Source organism: Lissotriton vulgaris, chromosome 2_1 (genome assembly GCF_964263255.1).
Source record: "Lissotriton vulgaris chromosome 2_1, aLisVul1.2, whole genome shotgun sequence".
Classification (NCBI taxonomy): Eukaryota; Metazoa; Chordata; class Amphibia; order Caudata; family Salamandridae; genus Lissotriton; species Lissotriton vulgaris.
Genome location: NC_141687.1, coordinates 1,109,886,787 through 1,109,899,945, shown reverse-complemented (window position 1 = coordinate 1,109,899,945; position 13,159 = coordinate 1,109,886,787).

The following is a 13,159-nucleotide window of genomic DNA, read 5'->3' as shown; positions in this document are numbered from 1 at the left end:
TAGTGCAGAGTGGTAGTGCAGAGTGCAGAGTGGTAGTACAGAGTGCAGAGTGGTAGTGCAGAGTGCAGAGTGGTAGTGCAGAGTGGTAGTGCAGAGTGGTAGTGCAGAGTGGTAGTGCAGAGTGGTAGTGCAGACTGGTAGTGCAGACTGGTAGTGCAGAGTGCAGAGTGGTAGTGCAGAGTGCAGAGTGGTAGTGCAGAGTGGTAGTGTCGAGTGGTAGTGCAGAGTGGTAGTGCAGAGTGGTAGTGCAGAGTGGTAGTGCAGAGTGGTAGTGCAGAGTGGTAGTGCAGAGTGGTAGTGCAGAGTGCAGATTGGTAGTGCAGAGTGCAGAGTGCAGATTGGTAGTGCAGAGTGCAGAGTGCAGATTGGTAGTGCAGAGTGCAGAGTGCAGATTGGTAGTGCAGAGTGGTAGTGCAGAGTGCAGAGTGGTAGTGCAGAGTGCAGAGTGGTAGTGCAGAGTGCAGAGTGGTAGTGCAGAGTGCAGAGTGGTAGTGCAGAGTGGTAGTGCAGAGTGGTAGTGCAGAGTGGTAGTGCAGAGTCGTAGTGCAGAGTCGTAGTGCAGAGTCATAGTGCAGAGTGCAGAGTGGTAGTGCAGAGTGCAGAGTGGTAGTGCAGAGTGGTAGCGCAGAGTGCTGAGTGGTAGTGCAGAGTGGTAGTGCAGAGTGCAGATTGGTAGTGCAGAGTGCAGAGTGGTAGTGCAGAGTGCATATTGGTAGTGCAGAGTGCAGAGTGGTAGTGCGGAGTGGTAGTGCAGAGTGGTAGTGCAGAGTGGTAGTGCAGAGTGCAGAGTGGTATTGCAGAGTGCAGAGTGGTATTGCAGATTGGTAGTGCAGAGTGCAGAGTGGTATTGCAGATTGGTAGTGCAGAGTGGTATTGCAGCTTGGTAGTGCAGAGTGCAGATTGGTAGTGCAGAGTGCAGAGTGGTAGTGCAGAGTGGTAGTGCAGAGTGGTAGTGCAGAGTGGTAGTGCAGAGTGGTAGTGCAGAGTGGTATTGCAGAGTGCAGAGTGGTATTGCAGAGTGCAGAGTGGTATTGCAGATTGGTAGTGCAGAGTGCAGAGTGGTATTGCAGATTGGTAGTGCAGAGTGGTATTGCAGCTTGGTAGTGCAGAGTGCAGATTGGTAGTGCAGAGTGCAGAGTGGTAGTGCAGAGTGGTAGTGCAGAGTGGTAGTGCAGAGTGGTAGTGCAGAGTGGTAGTGCAGAGTGCAGAGTGGTAGTGCAGAGTGCAGAGTGGTAGTGCAGAGTGGTAGTGCAGAGTGCTGAGTGGTAGTGCAGAGTGCTGGGTGGTAGTGCAGAGTGCAGATTGGTAGTGCAGAGTGCAGAGTGGTAGTGCAGAGTGCAGATTGGTAGTGCAGAGTGCAGAGTGGTAGTGTGGAGTGGTAGTGCAGAGTGGTAGTGCAGAGTGGTAGTGCAGAGTGCAGAGTGGTATTGCAGAGTGCAGAGTGGTATTGCAGATTGGTAGTGCAGAGTGCAGAGTGGTATTGCAGATTGGTAGTGCAGAGTGGTATTGCAGCTTGGTAGTGCAGAGTGCAGATTGGTAGTGCAGAGTGCAGAGTGGTAGTGCAGAGTGGTAGTGCAGAGTGGTAGTGCAGAGTGGTAGTGCAGAGTGGTAGTGCAGAGTGCAGAGTGGTATTGCAGAGTGCAGAGTGGTATTGCAGAGTGCATAGTGGTAGTGCAGAGTGGTAGTGCAGAGTGGTAGTGCAGAGTGCAGAGTGGTATTGCAGAGTGGTATTGCAGAGTGGTAGTGCAGAGTGGTAGTGCAGATTGGTAGTGCAGAGTGCAGAGTGGTAGTGCAGAGTGGTAGTGCAGAGTGGTAGTGCAGAGTGCAGATTGAGAGTGCAGGGTGCAGATTGAGAGTGCAGAGTGGTAGTGCAGAGTGGTAGTGCAGAGTGCAGATTGAGAGTGCAGAGTGGTAGTGCAGAGTGGTAGTGCAGAGTGCAGATTGAGAGTGCAGATTGAGAGTGCAGAGTGGTAGTGCAGAGTGCAGAGTGGTAGTGCAGAGTGGTAGTGCAGAGTGGTAGTGCAGAGTGCAGAGTGATAGTACAAAGTGCAGAGTGGTAGTGCAGAGTGCAGAGTGGTAGTGCAGAGTGCAGATTGAGAGTGCAGAGTGCAGAGTGGTAGTGCAGAGTGCAGATTGAGAGTGCTGAGTGTAGATTGCTAGTGCAGAGTGCCTAAAACACATTGCCATTTACAATGCCATTATCTCTAACTTAAAACAAACCCGAGCCCTAATGCATTCCTAATGCTTGTTTTATATTACCTTGTGTGGAGTTTCCTTTTTTGGGGAGCCTGGGATGTTGTTGCTGGTGGGTGGGTGCGCAAATGCTTAACTTACAATGCCTCCAGCATTAGCCTTACTGCTCTTGTCACAACGCCAAGGGGTTGAGAAGGGGTTATCTTTGGAGTGTAACTCCCTTGCCCTAACTAGAGTGATGGTTTCCACCTGACTTTGGCGCAAGCCTCATCCAACCAGAAATCCCATTTCTAACATGTCCCGTCCCCTGAGGATTCTAAAGGGGCTGTATCCTGTGCTGGTGAGAGTGATCCTGTATGCCGGCAGCGTGTTCCTAAACTCAGTTTCCCAGTTCTTTACCTCACTGATTGCCGATTGTATCGACCCCATGATGACTCTGTTAAACCTTTCGGCTAAGCCATTACCAGCTGGATGGTATACCGACGTGTGCTTGACCTTGATTCCATTCCTTCCCATGTAGGCGTTCCACTTTTCAGATGTGAACTGGGGCTCGTTATCACTTAGGATGGAATGTGGAATACCTTCCCTTAAATAAATGGCTATAAGAAACTTCAACACTGTCTCTGTGTCCATGTCCTCTTGCATGTCGATTTCAGGCCATTTGGAATATCAGTCCATGAGTACCACCACGTATTTCTGGACTCCTTGTGCATCTAGTACTGGACCAAGGATATCTATTGCATCAAGCTCTGGGATTTGTCAGCATTTTGGCATTGTGTACACTCCCTGACATGTCATTCTATCGGGCTGTCCATTGCGGGCCACCAGTACGTTTGTTTCACCCGCAGTTTTGTTTTTACTATGCCTAAGTGTCCCTCATGCAGGATGGAGAGTAGGCCCGCTACCAAGGAATAGGGAGGTACTACTTTATCTCCTCTGAGCAAGAAGGTGCCCTGGTCTCTGACGGACAATTCTTCCCGCACTTCAAAGAACTTTCTGTGTTCTGCAACCAAGCGTTTCTTTTCGGGCCACCCTTGTAGGATGACCTGCCTGACAGCGGTGATATCCCTGATGGTCTCGTAGGCCTCCTTCCACTCTTGTGCACTGATCAACTTTTCGTGATCGTCCATGAATGCCACACTTACATCCTCTTCCTCCGTGCATTCAGGAGCTTCCTCCATGGCTGAAGCTTTGCTCAGATAATACGCCACCTTGTTTTTGGGTCCCGGTATATATTCAACGTCGTACTGGTAGTCCAACACTTTGAGCGTCATTTTTGCAATCCTGGGGGTAGCATGTCCACTTAAGGTGAGTACTTTGACTAGTGGTTTGTGGTCTGTCCCGAGCCGGAATCTCGAGCCACATATGAACTGACTGAACTTCTCCATGGCCCAGATTGCCACCAGCATCTCTTTTTCCAAGACACTGAACTTCTGCTCCGTGGGCGACAAGGACCTTGACACGAAGCTGATGGTGGAAACTCCACCATCTTTTGTTTCCTGCATTAGGACGGCGCCCATTCCCTTCTCACTTGCATCCGTGGTGAGTACGGACATCGCCCTTTGGTTGAATCCATGAAGGGGAATAGCCGTACTGATGTCCTCTTTAATGGTTTGAAATTCCTTTTGCGCTTCCTTTTTCTACTCAAAGGATGTTCTGTCTCAGTAAAGTTGGCGCAAATTGTGTGTCTTTGTGGCAAAGTGTGGCACAAATTTTCTGTAAAACTCGGCCATGCCCATGAAAGAGCGAACCTCCTCCTTGTTTGCCGGTGGAGGGGCATCCTGTATGGCTTTGGCATTGGATTGTTTGGACGTAATCCCCTGGTCGCTAATCTCGTGCCCCAAGTACGTGACCGATGACATTCTGAATCAACACTTCTCCCATTCTGCAGTGAGTGCGTTCTTTGCCAGAATGTGCAGCACTGTGGATAGTTTTGTATCATGGTCTGCACGTTCTTTGCCCATTATAAGGATGTCATCTTGAAAATACTGTACCCCTTCTATGTCCTTAAACAGCTTATGCATAAGCTTCAGGAATACGGCCGCTGCCGATTCAAGTCCAAATGGCATCCTGCGAAATTGGTAATACCCGAACGGGGTTATGAAGGACGTCAGCTTGCGACACGTGTGGTGCAGAGCTATTTGATGCAAGGTGGATAGTGGAAAACCATTTAACGTCTTTGGCTTTTGCCAACATTTCGTCTATTCTTGGTAGTGGGAACTTTCCTACCACTATGTTTTTGTTCAGTTCTCTCAGGTCCACACATAGGCGTACCTTGCCGTTGGGCTTTCTGGCCACCACCAGTGGAGCTAACCATTCTGCTCTGTCTATCGGCTCAATGATGCCGTTGTCCTCCAGCCGTTGCAATTCCAACAGTACTGTCTCTCCTATTGCTAGCGGGATGTTTCTAACTTTGTGGCACACTGGCTTGGCATCTGCTTTACGGTCTATTTTATGTGTGAATTTCGTCAGTTTTTCTATTGTGCCTCCGAACACAGTGGGAAACTCCTCTTTCCATTTGGTGTCTTCTGGCTGTCACTCTGGGCCGGTCATCAGGACTTGCGTGATGCCTCCAGGGTTCAGTTGTATGCCCAGTTCGCCTTGGTCAACCCATCCTAGGACGGAGGGCCCTTTTTCTGCTACTTATAGCTTTCCGTCTGTCTTCCGGCCCTTGAACTCAAATTGCAGGACTCTGCACCCCACCATGGGAATGGGCTCGCCTGTGAATGTGACTGGTCGAATGTCCGGAGGTATCAGGTGTGACCCTAGGCGTTGTTTGAAGTGTTCATCCCACACTTTGCATTGTACTATAGTGTACGGGGACCCTGAGTCTGCCACCACTTTTATTTGTACTCCCCCTATTGATATCTCACATTGTGGTTTCTTCGAGCGAGTGCAGTCGATGCCGAGTATGTGTTCTTCTACGCATAGCACATTATCTTCTTCTTCATCCCCTTCTCTTTCCTTGTCTGATTCTTGTGCAACGTACTTGACCGCAGGCCTTCTCTGCTTCTTGCGACACACTTTCACGTAGTGTCCCATGATTCCACAGAACATGCACTTGGCTCGAAACCCCGGGCACTGTTTATCATGGTTTGCATGTGCTTGGCTCCCACACCTGTAGCAGGTGGTCTTGTCTCCACTGGTGGGTTTCTTCATGGGCAGTGGTCTGGGCACATACCTAGTCTGCGTCTTCATGCTCCCTGCTTCTCCCTTGCTCCTGTCTGGCGAGTCCGCTGCTGTTATTTTGGTGACCATTTGCTTCGTGGGTTCTCTCTTTTTGCTGCCTCAGTGCACCTTTTTGATAATTCTGACTTCTTCACCATGGCTATGACTTCTTTCAAGGACACATCTCCATTGACCCATAGTTTGTCTTGGAATGAGGTATTCGTGGTGTGCAAAACAATATGGTCCTTAATGAACTCGTCGTGTAAAGCACCAAACTTGCATGTGACTGCCAGTTTCTTTAGTGCCACCACATATTCATCTATAGACTCTCCTGCTTCCTGTTTTCTTTGTTGGAAGTTGTACCTGTCTATGGACGTGCACACCACCGGTCCGTAGTGGTTGTCTAGGTCATCAATCGAATGCTGGAACACGTCGTCGTAACCGTCCGGTCGTGTTTTAGGTACTAGATTCTGGAAGACTCTAATGCCTTCGGTCCCAGGTTGTGGAGTAGTATCCTCCTCCTAAGTTTGCTAAGAAACTCCTTGCCGCTTTCATCTTCCAGCGCTTCCAGATAGTTCATGAAGTATATCCTCCAATCTTCCCACTTCATTAAGGGTTCCCCAGGCCTGGGTAGGAAGGGGACCAGTGTTGCGAGCGAGGAGGTTTGGGCGTTCATGCCTGTTCGTCCCCCGTGGAGTTCTTCCACCCCCCTGGACTTCCTGGTGCATTCGGCACCTGCTGGTGTGGTGGGTTCCTATGAGGCGCAGGTTCGCCGTCCACGCTGTGCTGCGCTTGCTCTGCCAGGGCCCCGGGTGAGAACGTCAGCTGCCCCCGGTGTGAGGTGCTTCCTGCCGAGGGTGTGCCTCAGCTGGTGTGCTGGTTGGGTCTTCACTCCTCCCAGGCTGCTGTACTCACGGTGGCCGCTCCTCCTGAGGATTGGGTGTGCTTGTGGTTGGTGCGTGCTTATCTGGACTCCCAAGGGGTAGATATGCACACCTGCACTTAACACCCACCCTTCAGTGGTGAGGCTAATCCACTTGCTGCCTCTGGCTGTGAGCTCTACCCTCCGGTTTCGGGCAGTCACTTTGTGAAGTGGGCCGGGGCGGTGCCAGCTTCTGAGCTCCACTGCCACGCTCTCACTACTGGTGTGCACCTGCTGTGACTCCTGTGCTGTCTCGCGGCCGTCTGAGGCTGTGGGTCGTACACCTGAGGAGGTGGTCATGGGTAGCTTTGTTCTGCTGCCAAAACTTGTCGCCAATTTGTAGTATATAGGTGGTCGCTAATAAGAGGCAGAGGCTGTGTGTTTGGGCGAGTATTTATTTCGCAAAGTGCACTCATAGCGAGAGCGCCGGGAACCAGGTCCGCTCTGTTTGCGGGCTCCTCGCAACTCGCTATCATGGCCGCCACGCTCTACATCATTGTGTCGTGCCGCAATGACTAGAGCGCAACACTACAGCTTCCAGCCCACACCTGAGATCCAAACCCTACAGCATTTGCATCAGTAAAGTTTTAAAAACCAAACTATTTCTGATGTCAACCCAAAATTGTGGTGCTGATCAAAGAATTTTAGACAGGACCAATAACCGTCCATCCGGACTATAACTCCCTGCTATGGTCAAGCGTTCTGAAATAACTAAATGGAGACATCCAAGTCTTTATAAAGCAACTTAACAGAACAAAATAAATCATTTCCGCAGGTGCCACTCCTTTACCCTGGTTCTAACTTATGAGGAGTGTTTGGAAGTTCACTTTGCAATAGTGTGTAAATCTGTCCTCTTCCAGCCCTGAGTTACAGGCTCCTGTGCCACTTTTGGTCAATATCACAAGCTCCAGTAGCCAATGTGCAGCTTTTTAGCCATTTAAATTCAAACTAGAAAAAACTGTTTTTGTATGTAAAGTGACATTTTTGAAATGTTCTCGAAATCAAAACATAGAAATTCTAGCTAAGAATGAGTAATAATCAATAATACTCATTATGTCAAGCTTAAAAGAGGATTGTTCTGTATAAATAGATCTGAAGAAGCAAAATATCAGGTGATTTAGAACTAGGTGACCCACACAAAAACATGCCAGCATTCAAGCTCAACCACTGTACATACATAATAACTACAGAGACAAGCATTGACATATCCAATAGGTCTTGCCTTTGGGACCTTATATGTATTAGTTATGCAGCATAATATCCTTGATGCAACAACATCAACTGTTGCATGGCTAAACACTTATACTGCCCCAAAGGCGAGACCTATTGGCTATGCCAATGCTTGTTTAATTTACTTTTGCTCTGCTGTGCAACATATAAAACAGCATTGCCAAAGCCAATAGTTTTGCATTGACACAACCTATTGACTTTGCCATTGTTTATTAACTACTATTGCCTTGACATTTCAGTGCAGAGGTTCTGGAAGACAACTTTAACCACCAACCAGGACTATAGTTCATGTCCTAGCTTCTCTTCAGATCACACTACTCGATGATCATCTGTCACCCAGCCAAATTGCTACCAATCCAGTGCTGGAGATGATAATCATAATGGTACCAAATGGGTGGAAGGTGGCTGTACTTTCTTAGTGATGACAACAATAACTAAAGCTCAACACAGTAACATTCCATGCTGGGTCACAGGCCATCAATAACATCTTCTATTCCATCTTATCTATGTCAATATTTGGCCCATGTGAATTTTTATTGCACATTCAGAATGTGATACTTAGGGCCTGATTACAACTGTTGGTACCGTACATCATGAGAGTTCCATGTGCAGGCTACTCAGTAGTGAAGAAGGACTGTTTAAGGGGCCCCCAGGACACGAGGCACCTGCAGCAGGGCTCTGGGGACAGTGATGCCACCCTTCACTGACACTGGTGGCCCCCCATGATACAGCAGCCCCTCCTGCGGCCTCCCACTGCCGGCCCTCAGATGTAGCTGCATCAAACCCTTCCCGCAGTCCAGTTCTGCACAATGCTCGCAGATTGCGTGCTTCAGTGCCCCAACACAGATTGCAGCCCAAATTCTGGGTCGTATCACTCCCTGTTCGGGAGGGGGAATAGATCAGGCAGCATCCAGGCACCCTGACTGCGCTGAGTAATATTCTTCCCTGCACACTCTCTGTTTCATGTGGTTCAATCCAGCATGGAATTTAGCTTTCTAAGCTACCAGGCACGTTACGTGATCCTCCCCAACAGCCTCCACAACTTGGCAGATTGCCTATCTCCCAAGACCTATCGTGTTGAATACAAATGACATTGTCATTTAAAAACACAGCATTTGGGTGCTGGTAAACTCGGCTATGTGGCAGAGTTTTTTGCAAAACTTTGAGCACGGAGTAGCAAAAACTATGCAAACTCCGCTGGCAAAGCTGAGTTTACTGCACACCCTTAAGCATTTCCTGCTGCTCCTGGAGTTCATGGCTCCCACGGTCGTTCAGCTGCTCTTGCCACATGTGGCGGGCTGTTCGACCGTGCCTCCAGCTCATCAAGCCTTGCGTCAGCCCATCCTGTTGACCCTCTCGGGATGCTTCTACTGCCAACGTTCACCTCAGTTGTGCAACTGCTCGAACCTTTTAAAGCGGGCTGCTCAACCATGCATTTGGCTTCTTAGGGGGCATGGCTAGTGCTACTGTTATCAAGCTGGCAGAGTGTGCACTGCCTGCATTTGGCTCTGTGCTGTGGCATATGAAAGTGGCTATATTTTCCCCTGCTTCATTTTTAGGAGGCATGCACTTCACTTGTCGTGATTTGCCACACTGCACATGGCTCTATGGTGCTCAGCACGTACCACCAGCTACCTGGTCCTCGAGGTGGGTAAAGCTCTTCCTGTTGTCAGCTGCACTGTCCAATACCCTGAAGGAGGCATGAAGGGTGGTTTATGGTATCCGTGTGCTGGGCCCTGATCACTGCCCAAGGCGTGTGCTCTCTGCATGATGACTACCCTTCTTGTTGCAGTTGACCCAGCTGATGAGTTCTCTGCACTGTTTTCTTTCAGCACATTGGCTACCTGTGGGACCAATAAAGACTTCATTACCAACATTTGAACCTTTTGTCATGGAAGGCCCCGCCTGTGCAGGTAGTGTGGTGGAAAGACTTGGTGGAGAGTCTCGAGAACTATTTTCCTGCTGTGGCGTTAGAAAATGACGGACATTGTCCCATGCTCCTGCACTTAGGGGGTGCCACCATTCACAAGCTGGCAAATTCTGTAATGGAGGGTAGCTCGCCATTTACATATGCTAACACTTAAACAAATCCTCACCCCTTGAAAATCCTGACTATAAGCGGTTCCTCCTACTCCAGGCCCATCAGCTTCCTGAGGAGTCAGGGGACCCTGTTTATGCTCCACAAAAGGAACTTGCGAACACCTGAACATTGCCCTATGATGATAATGAGATTCATCCGTAGTTCATATAGGGCTGCAGAGATGGTAAACTAAGGGAAAATATTATACAGGTCCCAGGAATGTCCATGGCCAATATGCTTACAATGGAGCGATCAAAGGAACTTTCTAAAGTGTGTGCTGTGCAAGTGATGTTACAACGACAAGTGAAGACTGAGCCTGCCAATGTGGTGGTGGCCATGGGGGCAGAAGAGAAGAAGACACGGCCCAAGCCTGCTGTGAGTTCCAAGGTGTGATTCACATGTAGAGAACCCTATCCTCATCACCGGTAATGCCCTGCCCAGGGGAACATATGTTCTTCATCCAACAAACTACATCATTTTGCCAAGGTATGTTGCACCTCCACATCTCAAAGGGTACAAAAACTTAAGTCAGTCAATATCATGCAGACACCTGTGACCCAAGATGATGAAGAGGACATGGGTGATGATGACGTGGAAGGGGTGGTACATGTCATAAATGCTATGTTGCCCAGGGAAAGTCTCAGACGGCGCATCCTGAAGTGCATAGTCCCATATTGGGCCACCAAATCCTGGTCCTAAATGACATTTGAGCATCTATAAACATTCTTGTGCAGTCAGTACTAAACACTCTTCTAGTACAACCTGTCCTCGGCCCCACTGCCACCCAAGTCCTTGTTTATAGGCCATCAGCATTACTCCTACTAGCAGGGGTTTTACAACAGAGATCTCACATAACTCCCATTTAATGCGTGCCAAGGTGTACGTTGCCAAAAATGACTTGGGGTTGCTGCTGAGCTGCCAGACTAAGGAAAATCTTTAGTTAGACTCTTTTGCTTTCAGTGTACACCTAGGGAGTGTGGATGATCTGTTGGCTGAATTCCCACTGCTATTCTAAGACATTAGGTTGCTAAAGGACCGTCTCATCCATCTCCACATGGACCAGTCGATACAGTGTATCATTCTGCAACATCACTGTGTGGCTTTCCATCTGCACCTGAAGGTGGAGGAGGAGCTACGAAAGCTGGAGCACACTGATATCTTTGAGATGGTGGAAGGCCCTATGCTTTTAGTATACCCAATCATGGAAGTCCACAAACCTAAACAGCCTGGTGAAGTCAGGATTTGCATTGACATGTGATTGCCCAACATGGCCATTCGGCATGAATATCACCTGACACCAACCGTGGATGATGTAGTTGTGGAAGTGAGTGGTTCAAGATCTTAAAGATGGATCCCAAGCAGGGTACCATCAACTGCAGCTGGCTCCGGAATAAAGGGCCATCTCTACTTTCTCCACTCATGTGGGCCTTCGACATAGGAACGCCTCAGCTTTGGAATGCAGCTGAAATTGTTCAAGATACTATCAGGGGTGTTTTGGATGGTCTTTAGGGGGTAATTACCATCAGTGATGACATCCTGGTGCATGCCCCAACCATTGAACAACATCTGGCTAGGCTGAGGGTTACGTTCAAATACTTGCAGGACAGTGGTCTCACCCTACACCATGAGAAGTGTGCATGTTTTAAAAAAAGATAGCATTCTTCAGATACAGTTTGTCTGAAACGGGGTCAGGCAGGGTCCTGCAAAAGTTTGAGACGTTCAATCAGCCCCAGCACCAAGTAACATTGCAGGAGTCCACAGTTTCTTGGGGATTGTCACGTATTGTGGCCGATACATTCAACAACTGACCAAAACACCTGTGGTCTGGGAACAGGTGCCCACCCAAGAGGAGGCGTTTGAAGTGACAAAAGAAGCTTTATCAGCACAAACCACGCTGGTTTACTTTGACCCCGAGCACTCTTTAGTAATTGTGTTTTTTCCATATACAGGTCTATAATACTGATTTTCTTATGCACACAATGAGAGTTATTGTTATGGTCTTGATAAAGATGGTGTAAACCAGGCCAATACCATAAAAACGTGTCAACGATTGTGATTCCTAATCTGTTACATGGGTTGGCACAACAGTTGTAATAGCCTTTACACATCGGGTTCCAGCCTGAACTTAATATTGTCATGGATAGGTTGTGTTCATGCCAAAGTGCAGTGTATTGTAGATACTCTCTGTTTCTTTTCTTTCTTCTCATTGCCTTACATTTGAAATATATCCTTGGTATAAAAACGGTATATTTTAATATAATAATTATGTGATTGAATCACTCATGTACATGGTTTTTATGATTGATTATCTGTTTTATATGCATTTAAATTGAAGGCAACAAAAAATAAAATTTTTAAATAAAGTACTTTTTGTAATTGCATATGTGTATTTGGGTAGTGACACACTAAAGTTTGATATAAAAAAGTATATAGATATATTTTCTATTGCCCGTTATAGGGCTTGGTGGTGTTTGAATGAGAGTTGTGTGGTTAAGAAGCAATTTGGATTTTAATATGATAGGATAAATGCTCTGCCAAAGGAAAAATGTATCTTCTTACTTTAACTCCCGCAATGAGTCGAAGTTACCTGTCAATGCAAGTCCTTCAGGACTGGGAGGAGTACTCTCCTAAAAACTAGACAATAGTGAATAGTCTCCTGTGGCTTATGTTAGTCGCGCTCTCAGAGATGCAGAGCAGTGATATTCTCACATTGAGATAGGAACCAATGCTGTCCATTGGTGATGTCACAATTTTCAACATTTTCTTTATGGCCATCTGCTCGTAGTTCACACGGACCATAATCTGATTACACCTTTGTTCATTGGATTCTCTTCTAAATCACCTCCCAGAATATAGAAGTGGATCCCTCAGTAATAGGTATACCATATCACAGTGGTGTACTAACCGTCTTCACAAAATCCTGCAGACTATCTGCCAGATTCATCAAAGACCCGTTTTGCGAGTCTTTAATAGCGATTCATAAGGAATCGCTATTACAGACTCGCAAAACGGGATTCATGTAGGAATCGCAAAATAAAATGCGATTCCTACACATTCCTTATTTGCGATTAGCAAATTGCTAATCGCAAATAAGGAATAACTCCCCATTCATTCCTATGGGCCTAAAGGCCCATAGGAATGAATGGGGAGTTATTCCTTATTTGCGGTTAGCAATTTGCTAATCGCAAATAAGGATGCGATTTCAAAGGTGCAAGGGGTGTCCAAAGGAGACCCTGTAGCACCCCTGAAATGTCATCTACATTGGTGTTGCGCACACACTTGTCCAAAGGACACAAGTGTGTGCAACATGCAACTTAGAGAAATGCATTTAAAAGCATTTTTCTAAGTTTTCGCTATTTACCACGAGGTTTGACCTCGCGGTAAATAGCGGCCCGAAATTGCGAATTCGCAAATTATAAATGGTTGATGAATTGCATTTGAGGAATCTCAAATAGAGATTCCTTAAATGTAATTCCTCGCAATTTAGCGAAATCGCATTTACCGATTATTGCATTTGGGATGATGAATCCCAAATGCAACAATTGCGCTCGCAAAGGGCCAGATTC